The sequence below is a fragment of the Meriones unguiculatus genome, chromosome 14, assembly GCF_030254825.1.
Source record: "Meriones unguiculatus strain TT.TT164.6M chromosome 14, Bangor_MerUng_6.1, whole genome shotgun sequence".
NCBI lineage: Eukaryota > Metazoa > Chordata > Mammalia > Rodentia > Muridae > Meriones > Meriones unguiculatus.
In genome coordinates, this window is record NC_083361.1 from 15,627,927 (window position 1) to 15,645,354 (window position 17,428).

Below are 17,428 nucleotides of genomic sequence, written 5' to 3' on the forward strand. Positions count from 1 at the left end.
GTGTCTATACTGCTATGCTCCAAGTTTCAGAAAAATGGCAACCTTGTCCCCCTGGCTTGTTGTGTTGTATCCATTGTCTATTGGAGTTTCTACCCCAGAAGATGGCAGCTGAGTGGATGCACAGGGGGATGAACAGATTAACTGGAACCAGCTTACCGAGTTGCCCTCTCTGACATTGGGCAACACAGCTGATATCAGTGTGCCCACTAGGAAGTGTAAACTAGAATAGCGTTGACTTTCTAGGGTGACTAAGGACATCCAACAAGTGACAGGACACTTAGTGGTAGGGCAGCATCTGCTTAGCCGCCAGTGCCCAATGGCTATTGTTCTACCACAGCTATTTAAATTAAACCAAAGAGAGTGGGCATACCTAGAAGGTTACTGATTTCTAATTTTGCTGAACAGATCATTAAAAATATATAAGAACTACCAGTTATTATCTTCAATTCACACAGAAAGGACATCCTTACATAAAAATGGAGATGAAACAGAGGATCAGAGTAAAGGTCGTTCTCCTAAGATTTTAATAAAACTAGCTTAATGAAAAATTGTCTGTATTGTTTTCATTAAAAAACACTTGTCAAAAACTAATGGAACCGTTTCACAGTGCTCTGTGTAATTTGGTTTTCTTCCTCCCTAAGCTACGGAACAGGGCTCCTTCTCCGCAGAGAGACTGACCTGAGACTGATGATCATGACCCATGGAGTTCAAGGTGAGCAAAGCTAAGGAGCAGCCTGAGCCATGTGGCCTTGGTTGTGGGTGGTTGGGCATGGACTGGACATACCCGAATTTGAGAGGAGATGGGCAGGACTCTATCATGGCTCATCCAAGGAGCTTCTGTCTCTTGCTGTGTGAAACCATGGTCACTTTATAAAGTGTGACTGCCTTAGAACGTCTTTGATTCCTAGCACTGTGCTGGGTGCCATGGAGAACCCGGAGAGAGAAAAGGAGGAAAAAACTCTGAAGTCTGGGTGTCCTCGATTCCCAGGGTGTAATTTATACACCTGTGTTCAAGGAGACAGACTGAATGGATAAGAATGGTAGGCCCAGTAGAACGTTCTCCTTATTCTCTCTTTCTCAGTGAATGACCCTACCACACCCCATAACCTAAGCCAGAACTTTCAGCATCATTTTAGATGCTTCCATTTTCCATATTCAGGCAGTTTTCAGAGCAGGTGTTACCCCTTCTTAATGTCTTCCCACCAGGACTGCCATTGTGATGGCCTCATCATTGGTCTTTTGGCTTGACGCATCTGTCTCTTCCACAGTTTCTATGTGCTTACTTCAATATACAAGTATTAGAATCATTTTTATACCCAAATAGTGAGCTGCCTGGAAAGTAATTTTAAAAAGAACAAATTTAGCCAAGGTTGTGAAAGGTCAAAACTATAGAATACTGAGGGGAAAAAAGTTTACTGGGCTTGATGGATGAAGCCATTCATTTATTCATCCACCCACTTATAAATTTTTATCTCTACTCTCTTATCCATGTACCCACCCATTCACATGTCCATCCATCCATCCATCCATCCATCCATCCATCCATCCACTTACATACTCTTCCATCTACATGTCCATCAATCCATCCTTTCATCTGTACATCCATCCATACAACCATCAGTACATCTATGAAGTCATCTATCTGGTCACTCATTCACCTACTCATCTCCCTACCCACCCACCCATCTACCCATCTACCAGTATTTATATAAAGCACATAAAGCACACGATGAACAATTTTTCTAGCACATGGCTTTGATCATCTCATAATTCTCCCTTTCCTAAAAGTCTCGACTCTTACTTCTGCAGAAAGAAAAAAAAATAGTTTTTGAAGGTCATTATCAATAAAATGTGTAGCTGTTATTTACCAAAACACTGCACTGAGGGCTTTTGTGTATTTTTATTTAATTTTGGATGGTACTGTTATTTTGTTATTTTAGGACTGTGGAGGTGGCATCTTTGAAATGTTAAATCATCTGTCCAGGGTCAGGTTACAAGGCTAGTAATCAGTGGAAAGCAGAACTTTACCTCCTTTTAACCCCTAACCACCCTTTCTCAGGCAGTCACCGTCTGGCCAATGAGAATGGAGATGCTCCAAGTGCCTGGAGTTGAAAGAGAGGGTGGTGAAAAGCTCAGAAGGAGTGGGGCATGAAGTGAGTCTGGACGAATGAGCAGGTGTTTAAGACATGGGCAGGAAGAGTAGAAACTGAGAACATCAGGTGCAAAGGAGCAAAGACTTCAGCTTTCAGGCTCCCTGGGTCGAGACTTCAGATGTCATGGGCCTAGATGTCAGAAGCTCTTCCATCTTGGAAAAGAAATACATGAACCATCCGAAGGACAAGGGTTGCCAGAAGACCTGGAAAAGTGCCATTTCTCACACAAGCCTACGTGAGTGTGCTGATGGACAGCTCTCGTGTGAACTGGACAGCGGTCTTTGTAGTGCTTGGCAGGTCTGATGGAAGTCCAGGGTGCTTTGGTTAGAGGGGAGGCTGACAAGGCCTCTGGCGGGCATGGAGCCAGTTATCAGTCACTATCATTTCCGTTTACCTGTTTGATGTTACTCAGTTGCTGTCTATCTGTCCATCTTATCCAGTTTGGAGCATACAGTTCTTTTCAGTCAGATCATCCTTTCACAGAATATCTCATGCCTCTGGATTCTGCACCTGATTGTTCCCTTGCAGGTGGATGTTGCTCGCCTTTGGTTATCAGTGGAAAGCAGTTCCTCCATCCACAGGCACGGTGCATATAGAGTTGGCTCCATCATTCTAAATGGCAGAGCGCCCATTTTACTCTTCCGTAGGCATGCCTTCCCAGAGGAGGGACAGTTACTGACTCCTTTACAACTGCATGATTGAGTTTTTGACCAGCAGAAAACTAGTCAAAGAATTGTTATTTAAGCAAATATTTCCAGGAAACATTATTAGGATATGTTCTTATTTGCCTTAGTTTTAGATACAGGGACACAAAGGAGATGTCTGGAGCTGAAGCAGCCAAAGGATTAGGAAACTAATCTTACCTGATTCTGCATCAGATATCTTTTTTTCTGCTTAATAAAACACCTCAAACCTTAGGTGGATTTGAAATATATATATATTAACTTGGCTTTGTGGATTGGTGGGAAGGTTCTTCTGGTGCTGGTTCAAAGTGAGCTGGCTTGTGACTACACACATCTCATTCTCTAGCCAGCTTGTCTTGACTCATGTATGGGACAGTCATGGGATACTCAAGAGCATCAAGATAAGACAATTGGCATTGTTCTAGCTTCACCCCTGTTAGTATTCTGTTGGTCAAAAGATGCCATTTGATCCAGTTGAGTGCCAGTGTGAGGTGAGGACGCAAATACAGCACCTCAGAAAAGAAGGCATCTTTTATAATCTGTTTATAAGGTATCCATACAATTTTCTCTGTGTTAAAACAACTTGCCTGAAGAGCTGATACTGCATATTTGGAATTCTGGCACTCAAGAGGTTTCATAGACTTGAGGACATCCTGGGTTACATGGTAAAACCCTGTTTCAAAAACCTATGGGCTGGGCTTGTAGCTCAGTGATACATTTTTACCTACATGCTTACCCAGTGTGAGTGAAGTTATGGGATTGAGCCACAGTATCCCTGAAGAAAAAAACAAAGAAACACCCCCCCCCCCCAAACCAATTTATTCCTGGCAGACTTAGAGTTAGATTTTGGATACTCTCTCTCTTTATCCAGTGATCTTTGCCCCAATAACAGTGTCTAGGACTCTGAATGGAGGTTTCCAGACCTCAAATCCCTAGGGCTCCTGCCCTTCCTAAAGGAAGTGACGTCAGCTCCCTACTCTTCAGCCCCCTCCTTCTTCACAGGAAGATGATGAGTCCGCCGGGCGTTAACTGTGTCGATGTTGTCACAGCGCACACGGTGCTTGCCATGTAACAAGCATGCAGAATTATAGTGGATGCTGTCATAATTTCAGTCTCTCTCCCTCGCAGAAGACAGTGAGTTCTGTGAGGCAGGGGTACTGCTCATGTGTGAGATGCCATTTTTCTGACTATTAGGGCTCATGCCCGCAGGAGTCCCCTCAGATTTGTTATAGCTACATTAAAGGACAATTCACACTCCCCAATTTATCCAGCCAGAGGGGCTGTGCCTAGGGGATGCCATCGTGGCTTTTTCTTGTCATCTTACTGCCTGGTGGGCCCTGCTGCACTACAGAAGGCTCGTGGCTCAGAAGCTGAGTGGAGCAAAATCATTCAACTTCACTGCATTGCCCAGGAAGAGAAAGAATGAGATGGCTCTAACGGCAGGTAATTAATTCTCCTGGTGTTTTTGGATTTGTGCGTCTGCTTCAATGGCTACGTTTGTTAATATCAAGCAATTGGGATTCCTTTCAGAGCAATGGTAGTAAAAAATTATTTTTAAAAAACAGTGGAACATTTTTGGAACACTAAGCTGGCCTCCTAAATCTCCGACCTGTTTGGTATGCAAAACCCTTCATCCAGCATGAATTTTTTATGAAAGGACTGAGAACCCACGAAATAAAAGACAGTATGGAAAATTGTCACGCAGGAGACTGAGCCGCACAGGCAACTGGGATCAAACAGCCCGTCCCCATGGAGTCGGGAAGTTCTGTGGAACGCAAAGCTGAGAACCTTGGGAATGAGCAGGAATCCAGGTGGATGAGCAGAGCCCAGAAGGAGGTGACGACATCCTTAATAGGGCTCAGCTCCCAAGTCAGAGTACAAAGTGAGAGAGATCACCTTGGCTCGGGATACTAAGCTAGCTGGATGCACTCATAGCTGCTGGGCCATCAGACTCCAGTGTCCAGTGTCAGACGCCTATTGCTACAGTCAAGGTGGGGTTCTGACAAATAGAGCAAACACGCACAACAGCTTCAATATGCTCATTTCTCCTACGTGTGAAGTCCAAAACGGGCACTGTCCATGAATGGGCCACGCTCCTCCACATGGCGATTCAGGGCTCTGATTTCTCACCAGCTGCGGCTTCCGCGTCTTTGAAGGGTAACTTTGCTTATCTGTTTGGCAGGAGGGCAATGCGTGGGTGAATTGTGTGGGTTGTGGGTTTGAACGTGAAATGTCTGCTTTAACTCACCTGTTTGGACATCTGCTCCTCACATGGGGGCGCTCTTGTGGAGCTTTCAGGGTGGGTCTCTGCTAAAAGAAGCACGCCCCTGGGGGTGGGTTTCGGAGTTTTATGACCTAGCCCCACCTCCTGTTCTCTCTCTGCTCTTGGTAGGCTGCTGCAGTGTGACAGGCTGGTCTTCCGGTCTTGCTGCCATGCCTTTTCTACTGTGGTGGACCGTATTCTTCTGGAACTGTAAGCTAAAACAAACATTTTCCTCTAAACGTCTCTTGTCGGGTGTTTCATCACAACAGGAAAGTTACCCAGGCACATGTCTGAGGGCGAGAGGGTCAGGACCTACTGTCTTGATGCATTTTTTTTCTGACGCCCACACTCCCCCTCCTAGTCAGACCTTGGCAAACAGTAGTGCTGAGAGCTATACAGATCGGAGAGGGCCAGCTTGAGAGGTTTCAAAAGGGAACAATAATTAGCAATGGAGCTAGAGAATGTTCTTGTGATATTTTGCCCTTGCCCTATGAATCTGCCTGAGGCTAAACTGAAAAGTAATGGACTGATTTCTTTGGTGCCAGAGATTTCAAGACAGCATAGTGTTTCCTCTGTCACTTGGTTATTAGTGATCACTTTAGGCATGTCTACGACAAAGCAAGAGCAAGTAAGGCCAAAAGAAATGGAAAACGTACAGCCTGAAGAGAAAAGAGCACCAGGACATTTAATGTTGAAGCCAACGTTTGTGCTGAAAGAGATAAGAAGATTAGGGAGAGGCCTGATCTGGAAGGAAATAAAGGGAAGGCATGTCCTCGGGGCAAGTTCCCCCCCTGTAGCCCACCCTGCCAGCTAAGCTTCGGAGTTGTGAAAGGAAAAGGCCTGGGGAATTTATGCTCCTGAAAAGCAACAGCAAAGAGAGATGGTGAAGAAAGAAAATGTGATTCCAGGGGCCATTCCCCATTCTAAGAACTCACCCGTACATGGCAAAGTTGTCTACATGGCTTTGACTTCAGAGTCATGAAGAATACACAAGTAAAAATGTGGAATCTTCCGCTATGGTTAAGGAGAGGCGTTCAGGCTGGGCAGTGTGTTCAGAAGAGACCTTGCATGAAGATCCTGAGAGAGGCCATTGTGTGAAGCTCTGAAGGTGAAGCCTGGATACATTCGGAGACCTAAGATGCTGAACATGTCAGAACTATGGGGTATCAGCCATGAAAAGGAGCACACAGGGAGTAGAACCAGCTCATGACAAAGATGTATGCTGCAGACAGCAAAGCTCTCTATGGGCCACAGGATTGGAGGTTAGTATCACTGAGTTTTACTTGGCCTAGTATTTTTTTTTTAACTATGCTCCAATTCTTCCCTATTGGAATAGTTATATATATTATTTGCCATTGTATGTTAGAAGTGTGTAATGAAGAGACTTTGAATTTGGGGCTTTAAAAATATGTTGAAACTGATAAACTATGGTAACTTTTTGAACTATGGTGGACTAGATGTATTTTGTATAATGATAGGACCACGAGCCTGTGAAGTTTTGAATAAAAATGGCCTCTGTAGGCTCATATGTTTGAATACTCGGGCTCCAGTTGGTGAAGCTGTTCAGAAATGACTAGGAGGTGAGCTGTGTTGGAGGAGGTGTGTCACTAGGGATGAACATTGAGACTTCAAAAGACTCACCCTGTTACCAGAGCGTTCTCTTTGTGTCTCATGATTGTAGATCAAAATGTTCCTACCTCCATTTCTTCACTCTGTCTTCATGGATTTTATCCCCCTGAAACTATAATCTCAAATACTTTTATTAGTTGCCGTGGTCATGATGTTTTCTCAGAGCAACAGAAAAATAACTAATACATCACATAAAACTTCATGTAAGAAAAGAGATGGGGGCTGATCTGGGACCAAAGCAGGAATGCAAAAGAGCCTGGGAAGTTCTCTGAACTTTTAAGGACCCTGGCTGAATTCTGATCACAAAGGAGAGAACCAGAAAAATTTCCATTCCAAAGTTAGCAAAGACACTGGGCTCATTCTGACTTGAAGGGTATGTGGGAGGCAGTAAGTAATATTAAGAACAGTTCGCAATCATCAAGTAGCCTGGAATGACCTTAGCTTCAAGGGTTCTATGGGTGTAGGCCTTCATCTGAGCTCAGACAATATCTTGATCTAAATGATCTAAATGGGGCTAGAATCTCACATGATAGTCAGAGGATTCAGGACACATCTGACCATCAAACAACCCGAGCATACTTTAACATCCATACATGATACTCTTCTGAGCCCAGGTCCTCTCTAGATTGAATATATCTTTGACCACATATAGGTCTCATGTGTGAGCCTGTAAAAGCCTATACCTGAAAAATCTTGACTTACAACAACTTGAGTATTCCAGTGCTCATAACAGAATTCAGGGCAAAGTTCATATCCTGATATCAATACCAACTGGTCCATTACTTGACAATCAAGTATACAAGGCATACACAAGCTTCAAGTATGTGGGAGCGGCAACTTGTCCCATCAATCCTTCACCACATTATCACACCAAGGGAGTGTGTTCTGGCTGCAACTTGCCATCAAATAACCTGAACACATACCTGATACCCTGGTTGTACTTGAACTCATCCATGCCCAGGTCGTATTCTGACCTCTATAGATGAAGACCACATATTGTGTTTAACTGTGTTCTAATCTAGATGCTATACTCCAAGAAGATGGAACACATCTTGCCAACAATGGGTAGATGTCTGACTCAAATATCAGGGTAAAGGTCACATGCTGGCATTTGTGGTTAAGAAGTGAACAGTCATCTACAACAACCTGGAACCACCCTAACTTTCAGAAGAGTTTGTGTATCCTAGCAGGTCTGAGCTGAGACCATATTCTCACCTCAAGAGATCTAGGAACATATCAGAGCCTTGATGATACCTTGTCTTGAACCTTATCATAAAGCACTTAGTACCAATATTGATTCAAGACATTGTGTGCTGTAACCCGAGCCATCAATACTGGAATACATAGTGGGTTCAATGATGGCCTGTCTCACAAAGAAGCTTAGGTCTATCTTACCCTGAAAGTTTCCTTGGTGAAGACTTATGGGAACCAAGATCCAGGAAAGGGTCATGGAGACAATCATTAACCCCAGAAATAGACTCCAGAGACAAGCATCAAAATGCAGAACTGTTTTTGCTGCACAGCAGCAAAAATAGCATTTTTATACAGCCTTTGAACCAATGTGGAATCTGCACAGGCTCTGGGGTAGCCAACCATTCTCTTGCATTATGGAGAAATGACAGGCTGCCAGCACCTGAGGGACTTCCATGAAGGTGGGGGGAACAGCCAGCACTCTCTTCTGGGCCCATTCTGAGGTTCTACTAGTTTGCTAGGATCCTCTGTGTCATGCTGTATACCAGTGGACATAGGCACTCATAATATAGAATGGTATGTAAGCCTCCTTTCCGGTCCACTGGGCCCCACCCTGGGGCCACAGCACCCACAAAGATTCACATCAGGATACTGGCTGCACAGTACCAATAAGTGTTGCCTTCTATCTCCTTGAGCAATAAGTTACCTAGGCCCATGTCAACACTAAGGGTGTCAGCCATGTTTTAGCTCCACTATCTCTTCATGAGAAACCAAGTAGAAAACTAGTGTAAAGAGAATGAAGCTCCAGCAGAGGTGAGCTATGTACTTGACCGCCAGTGCATGGGGTCAGAGGGCTTGACATATTTCAGCACAGCAGGGTCATTCATTCATTCACTGTTCATTCAGAATCAAGCACAGCTGAGGACAGGACAGGTAAGGCCAGCTTCTCCCACAAGCCTTTGCACAGCTGGATTCTCTTTGAAAAATTTGCTGCTTAGGATGCATCCGTACTTTATTTGCTTATTTATTTATTCATACATTTATTGATTTATTTTTGTTAGGTACAGATTCACTATTCATCTCTGTATTTTTCTGTTGGTTGCTCTAAAACCCAAGAAGATCCCTACTATGAACCCACAGCCCAACTCAAACTAGCAGATTAATGGTTTGGGGAGGAAAGGAAGGTTTTCATCACATTCATACCCAGACCTCAAAGGGAGGAAGGTGACATCGTGTTTAGTTACAGTAGAACTATGCTGGCTACAGAGTGTCTGGGATGATGAGGTAGAGTGTGAGACTCAGACATTTGGGCTGTAAGAGCAGCACCGCTGTAAGTCTTTCTTCTGTCAAAGCTGAGGTACCTATGGGAAGGTGGTGGGCTGGTGGCAACTGGATGCGAGCTGGTACCCAGAAAAGCGCCTCTGAGAAAAGCCTCTGACTATGTGCCCAAACCAAAATTCTTAGGGGAGTTGCTTGCAAAGTACTAGAGAAGAAAGATGGACCCAGAAGGGAGGTAACCGAGGGCCTGGACACTCAGGGAGGGTCTCAGGATAAAGTTAGGTGAGGGCTCTGTGGTCCTACATGGCTGATTCCTGGAATAGGAACTGCTCTAGTTTTGTTTGTTTTTTTCTTAAGAGCAACCCAGAGACCACTGGGGAGGGTGGCTGGGATTCAAAGCAAGACCACATGTCCCAGCAGTTTTAGGCTGTCTTGTGGATTGGACACTGCCTGAACTTTGTGACTTGAGTAACAGACACTCCGGGTGAGGTACTCCTTGGTTGTGACTTTAAATGGGGAAGCAGAGACATAATGAGGTACTTGAAGTTTGCCTTATCTAGTACAGCTCATCCTGAGAAGAGCTGGGAACAGCAGATATCAAAAGGCTATTAGCTGGGCAGCTTGCCATTCAAGAACAAAGTTAGAGAAAACGCTCTGCTCATCATGGGAAGGAAACTTGGGATGAAGCTAGCAGGTGTCCCTGGACTGGGAATCCAAATCCAGGTGGGGAAGAAAAAAGCACGACTGTTCCCATACCCATGACTGTCCATCAAGTCATCACTTGGCCAGGGCAGTGACCCACTGCTAAAAGATGTGCACATACCCCCTCCACCCACCCCCAAGAGCTATATCTAGCCCTTGAGCAGCAGGTCACTAAAGCTTAAAGTGGCACGATGTCAGATTCTCCTTCCCACCCTGGGCGTGTGGAGACAGGAGAAAAAATGGCAGCTCAAGTCAGTGCCTCAGTGGGAGCTGTCCATGGTCACTATTCCTGCCTTAGCCAACTGCTATGTGAACCTACCTTTCCTGCCTCAGAATGCCTACTGCTGCTGCCATGGGAACTGTCCATGGTGATGACAACTTTTTCCTGCTTTAGCCTACTGCCTTCACAGTGGACTCTTTATAAATTTTGGACTCTTTGTATATACCTTATAATCCCTCAAGGCAAAAATATGGCCAGACCCCTGCTGAGGAAGCTTCAGCAGCCCAGCTTTCTCTGCCCCAGACCTCTGTGACTGTCATCTCCAGCCCCTCAGTAGGACCCATCCCAGATTACACTAATTTGAGATGAAAAGTATGAAAAGTCTGAACAAAACCCCACCAATCCCTGATCAGGAAAACTGACCAATCCCTAAGCTCCCCACTAAAAGCCACCAATCACTGAGGAAGAAAATCAACCAATCCCTGAACAGGAAAGCCCACCAATCCCTGAGCTTCCCAAGCTCAGGACTTGAAATCCTGCCAACCCACATTCTGGTAATCCCTGCTCTAAAAGCCCCACCCTTTAAGAAATCCTATATAAAGGCTGCCCAGTTTCCTGCTGCCTTCTTCTGGGAGCAGAGGTTGTCACTTCTGGATTAGGCTCTCCTCTTTTGGACTCATACATCCAATAAATCTCTCTTAAGGGATTTATTACCTGCTGTGACTCTCATCAGAAGCAATGAAGAAGAAAAAAAGACAAGATATGAAGAAGGTGTGGAGCTCAGGCTCCAAAGCTCCTCAGTTTATCAGTGGTCGGAGCTACCCTCCCCTGGGAACTTCAATGGCTGGAGAAGGAGTGGGACTCAGGCTTCTAATATCCTCAGCTTATCAGGGGTTGGCGTAACCCTCCTCTGTGAGCTGCAAAGGCTAAAGAAGGAGCGGAGCTCAGGCTCCAAAGTTCCTCACCTCTTCAGGAGTTGGGTAACCATCCCTGGGAGCTGCAATGTCTCTGTTGAGGAGGCCTTCTCTCAGAGCTGTGTGGTTATTAGGTTCCCATGCCTCAGGATACCCTTGGGACACTGTCCTGCTTCAGAGCTGGGATACCTTTCCAGACCTCTGAATTGTGAGTTTCTTGGACACCTTTCCACCAGATCAAGAAGGCAGGCCATCAGAAGTAAAAACAACAAGAATTACTTCATTTATATATTTTCATTTTGGTATAATTTGTATGTGTGCTCATGTATATGATACTGTTTTCAGGTCCATGTCCACATATGTGAAAATATATGTACATGCCATTGATTGATGTCATATGTTTTTCTCTGTCATCATCCTCAGTGTTTTTTTGAGACAGGCTAAGTGAGTTTTCACACTACTGGTAATGAAACCAAAACACCAAGTGTTTAAGCTTCCAAATTTCTGAGACATTGGCCTTAGAACAGTGTGGGAAATGGTTCTTCTTTATGTTCTACACACAAGCACATGGAAAGAGGCTGGACTGGGAAAGGACCTGGAAAATAGAAATTCCCCATGATTACAAGAACCTCACAAGAGTCTCCTTTTGTATGGGCTCAATATTTATTTCAATTTTATCCACACTTCATCTATATATCATGTATTACCTATCTATCTTTTTTCAAGGTACAAGGGCTTGAAGTTTAGGCATCTGTCATACTAGGCTAGGATTTCATGGAGTGTCCTTATAATCTCCTCTGTACCCCAATCCCAGATGCAGTGAATGGCATCCTCAAGACTAAATGGCAATAAGGCATCCTTGCTGGCAAAACCAGCAGCTGAAATGACTGAGCAGTGTTTGAACTTCTTACACTGGACTTAAGATAGACATCACTGCCTATCTCCGTACTCCAAGAAATGAAGAAGATACAGCGAGAAGGGGATGGGTGTGGGGTGGTTTTCAGGTAAGTGTATCTTAGCAGGAACCAGGCTGCACCTGCAAATACTGTCTGAAGAGTATTAGAAAAGGGATGAACAATGTCGGGAGGAAGATGGAAAGATAGGATACCTTTAAAGATACTGAGTAAGGTGAAGTCAGAATTGTGTGACATCACAGAATGGGTCATTACCATGGTGAAGCAGTCTCCTGGATTTGAGGGAGCACAAGGCATACTGCGGTTGGCTGGGGAATTTGGGGAGATGTGTGGTGGTTGGTCATGATCCCAGCATCCTGGGATGATGGACTAATTTCAACCCAGTGTGATGACAGTGAATAAGGAAGCTGGAAGCTACAGTGATGTCCCTGAAGTCCCCTTTATCAAACAGGGCAGTGCCTATGATAAGAGATGATTGTGGCAGGCATCAGAAGGATGTCTACAGAGAGACCAGGCATGCAGCAATACAGGGAAATGGTACCTACAATACAACAGAGAAGGGGGGCACAGGATGACTACACCCAAGCTGTAACCCTGAAAAGACTTCAGGCTTCAGACTGGTGGAGGATGAAGCTCTCTTGTTGTGTCCCAGTGAAGGAACAAGTGTCAGTTCTGGTGGTCCATAGTGTACAAGGCAGGAAATGCTTCTCAGATCATATAGTCTGGAGTTCTTCACTTTGCTACTCCACAGCAGCAGCAGTCTTGTCTTTGGTGTCCAGTGACTTCCACACAGCATAACTGAAGGTAAGGGCTAAACAGCAAACTCACTGCAGCACTCTGCCTAACCCTTTATTTACCCACATTGAAATCACAAGATCTGGATATTTATACATGTATGGTGTGTATGTTCTGGGGCACAGGCATGCTAGTGTGAGTGAAAGCAAAGTCCGCTTATAAATATCATGTGTCTTTATCGCACGCCATCTTGTTTTCAGACAAGATGACTCTGGGCTCAGAACACTGCTGCTGAAAACCTTCTGCTACTGCAGCAGTGTCCTCAGAACCTGGGCACTGGCGTGGCTCACTGTAAAGTAGTGTGGACATGCAATACTTCACATAGTCCTTCAGGAGAAATCACAGTTGAGGTGGCAACAGATCTTCTGATGCCACATGACCTCATAGATCAGGGCTGGATTTGAAGAAAACTCAGACGTTTACTAATCAGGCACATTCTTTCCACTTAGTCATTTATTAACCAGTTCATGTATTTAGCTTGTCACATACCTATCTTGTGGTGGTGGACAAACCCAGGATCTTTGGTGTACTAGGTGAGCTCTCGGGCTTGGAGTCTATCATAAATGAAGATTAAGACAATCACGAGGGGCATTTATTAACCATTTCATGTATTTAGCTTGTCACGTACCTATCTTGTGGTGGTGGGCAAAGCCAGGTGTACTAGGTGTACTAGGTGAGCTCTCGGGCTTGGAGTCTATCATAAATGAAGATTAAGATGTAATCATGAGGGGCATGATGGAGGAACAAAGGTTTTACTTACTTTTACACACTTTCCACAGAACCAATAGATAGCATCCTGAGAGTTACAATGAGACCAATCTGACAAAGCCACAACCAACATGGCTGGGCAGAATGGTCAAGATTGTAAAATGAACCTGAAACACTTTTCCCTGGCTTTCCCTCGCAAGGCTGAAGGTACCAACCAGGAAGGAGACTGGACACAAGGCAGTTCACAGAGAAGCATCCGACACCAAGTCCTAGGCTGATAATTCCAGGACCCCTTCGTTGCAGGATATTTGACCATACTGTCAACCCTCAAGATTGTGTACTAGAAAAGCCCACTTCTAGTTGTGGTATGGCTCAGCCCTAGCACACACCTTTAATCCAAGACTTTTCTGTAAACAGGATTAAATAGAGTCAACCATAGGTCAAGAGGTGGAGCAAGCAACCAGTTGACAAGGAGTGAACATAGGAAAAAGAAAAAAAAAAAAAAACATAGTGAGAGGAAGTCCAGAAGACAAACAGACACACAGGATGTAGAAATGAGAGACATTTGAGACAGGGTTTTTAAGACAGTGTGGAGAAGAAAGGGCTTTTTCCTTCTGGGGCATTGGCTGGGTAGGAATGTCAGGCTGTTTCCTCTCCTCTCTGAGCTAGTAGGCTTTCATCCCAGCATCTGGCAGCAGAGACTTTATTGGTAAAATCCAACCTTTTGGGTTTCGTTTAAAAACAATACCCTATGAACATCAGTAGATTGAGAGACGAAGCACCTGGCTAAGAGGAGATAGAACCCGTGGATACCTTTTATGACAATCAGAATGGAGTGAGGTCAGGCCACTGTGACCTAGCATTCGGAGTCATTGCCATGGTAAAGTAGTAGGCCTTGGTTTGTGGGCATCCCAGTGTCCAATGGGATGGGCTGGGAACATAAGGTCTTGGCAAGAGGGATCCATCTCTATTGGTAAGGTGACTGAAATGGGAGTGACTGGTGCTCAAAGAGGTTCCTGATGTGACTGTGATCGAATCAGACATGATTATGGTAAGACATCAAAACAGCCAGGAATACAAGGATGAAGTTCCTCTGTTATGCTGCTTTCCAGTGAGCGACAGTCTCATAAGTCATCTACTGCAGTGTGGGGCTGTGTAGGGGAAACTTCCTGGATTCCTGTTCTCTGGGAAATTCTACTTCAAGCTGTGTTTAATGATGATGAAGGGACAGGCCGGAGGCCAAATTTTTCAATCAGCTCTGCTGCAGATGGTGCACTGCAATCTCAGGACAAGAGAATCTTGCTGATAAGCTGAGCATCAGAAATGATAGACCAAGATATGATCTTCGTACATAGGGCTGAGTATGCCCTATCTCCACTGATTTCCCTCTTCCTAGGCATGGTGTCCACTGGCAGGAGAAGTGTGACTGGATGTAAGATAGATCCGAAGAAAGGAACATAACAGGATCATATACTTACCCAAAGGACCAGTACAAAAAAATAATCTGAGTTTCTTTACAGTGATTGAGAGTCCCTGAACAGAGTTGAGGCCTGCCCCTCTGTTTCAATAAGAGGTTATGCCATGTTTCTGGGCGTGGCATTGAACTATTGACAATATAGTACGTTTTAGTGGACTGTGATTCAAAACCAGAATACGGTGAGTGAGAATCCATTTCAGGTAAGGCAGTATAGAAATTCTGTGTGTGTAGACCTGCTCTCACATTAGTGGGTGTACTGTACTAGGCAGGGGTCTTTCTTAAAAGGGTCACTAAGGTACAATTCAGTGTTTGAGTTTTTTTTTTTTTTTTTTTTTTTTAAATTGGTGACAACTTGAGAAGAGATGCTGTGACCTGGACCAGAGGAGCACCCTCACAGTTCTTGGCCATGCATTATGTGAAGATAGAGGATCCCATCCCCACAATGGGGGAAAAGGCCCTGTGAATATCTGTGCAGCCTGCCTCAGTCTTAGTGTCTTAGCAAGGCAGCCTCTAGACCAATGGTTCTCAACCTGTGGTTCGCAACTCCTTTGGGGGTCAAACGACTCTTTCACAGGGGTCCCATCTCAGACATCCTGCATATCAGATATCTTCATTGCAGTTGATAACAGTAGCAACAAAAATTTGTTTGGGGTCACTACAACATGAAGCATTGTAGTAAGTGTCACAGCATTAAGAGTTGAGAACCAGTGCCCTACATACATGGAGCATCAGCCTCTGTCCTTCTGTTAACTACCCATGCTGTTCCTTCATGGAGTTAGACCACAGAAGGGAGAAAATGCTGCATAGTGCCTTGCTGGGTTTCTTTTGGGGTCTCTGTACTTAGAAGCAACCATCTTTCCACATTAGCTCATTGGTCCTCTTTAACACAGCCAGACTCAGCTATGCAACACAGACAGTTTTGCAACCACCCCTCTCTCTTACCTACTTCACCTTTTTATTTGTGTAATGTATAATTTATGTCATCTGTGCTGTGTGCTTATTTGTTTGTCTGTGCACTATTCCCTGGGGACAGATCTATGTGCTTCTGAGTATATTTGAGATTTAAGAAAAGGACAGTGAATGTTGGGGGCTATGATCGGTATGTAAAGTAAATAAATTAAAAAAAAAAAAACTAAGGGAGTCTCATGACTTTCCAGTTGTTCCTTTTTCAGTCGGGATCCAGGGCAGTTCACAATTAAATTATTTACTCCCAAAAGAGAAAGGAAAATGCCAATTAAGGTTACAAATGTGTTTGGGGAAAAATCATTTGTGGAATGGCTTATTAAAAGCCACAAGGCAGTATCTCACTTTCCTGAAGAAAAAAGTAAATGGTCAAAAGAGTAAGTGCATGAACTGAGCCCTGCCCTGCATCTCAGTCCACAGCCAGAATCTTCCAGGCTAATGTAATTAATCTGAATTGCAGTGATAGTGACTTTTCACACATTTAAAAAAAATAATTTTTAATATTAGTTACAGTTTATTAACTTTGTATCCCAGCTGTATCCCACTCCCTCATCCCCTCCCAACCCCACTCCCCCTCTCTCATCTCCCTGCCCCTTTTTAAGTCAAATGACTGGGGAGGACCTCTTTCCCTTTCATCTGACCCTGGTTTATCAGATATCTTCAGGACTGGCTGCAAATTCCTTCTCTGTGGCCCAGCAGGGCTGTTCCTCCCTCGGGGGAGGGGGGTCAAAGAGCCCGCCATTGAGTTTATGTCAGAAATAGTCCCTGTTCCCCTTACTAAGGTACCCATTTGGATACTGAGTTATCATGGGCTACGTCCAAGCAGAGGTTCTAGTTTATATCCATACATGGTCCTTGGTTGGAGAAACAGTCTCATAAAAGATCCCTGTGTCCAGATATATTTTGTCCTTGTGGAGCTCCTGACCTCTCCAGGTCTTACTAACTCTCCCTTCTTTCATATGATTCCTTGCACTCTGCCGAAGGTTTGGTTATAAGTCTCACTATCTGCTTTGATACACTGCTAGGTAGAGTCTTTCAAAGGCCCTCTGTGGTAGGCTCCTGTCCTGTTACTTGTTTTCTCCTACATCCAATGTCCATCCCATTTGTCTTTCTAAGTGAGGATTGATCATCTTACCCCAGGGTCCTCTTTCTTGTTTATCTTCTTTAGGTGTATAGATTTCAGTATGTTTATCATATCTTATAGGTCTATATAAGTGAGTATATACCATGTGTGTTTTTCTTCTTCTGGGTTACCTCACTCAGAATGATCTGTTCTAGATCCCACCATTTGCCTGCAAATTTCATGATTTCCTTTTTAATTGCTGTGTAGTATTCCATTGTGTAAAAATACCACAGTTTCTGTATCCATTCCTCTGTTGATGGACATCTGGGTTGTTTCCAGGTTCTGGCTATTACAAATAAAGCTGCTACAAACATGGTTGAGCAAATGTCCTTGTTGTGTACTTGAGCATCTTTTGGATATATGCCTAAGAGTAGTATAGCTGGGTGTTGAGGAAGCACTATTCCTAATTGTTTGA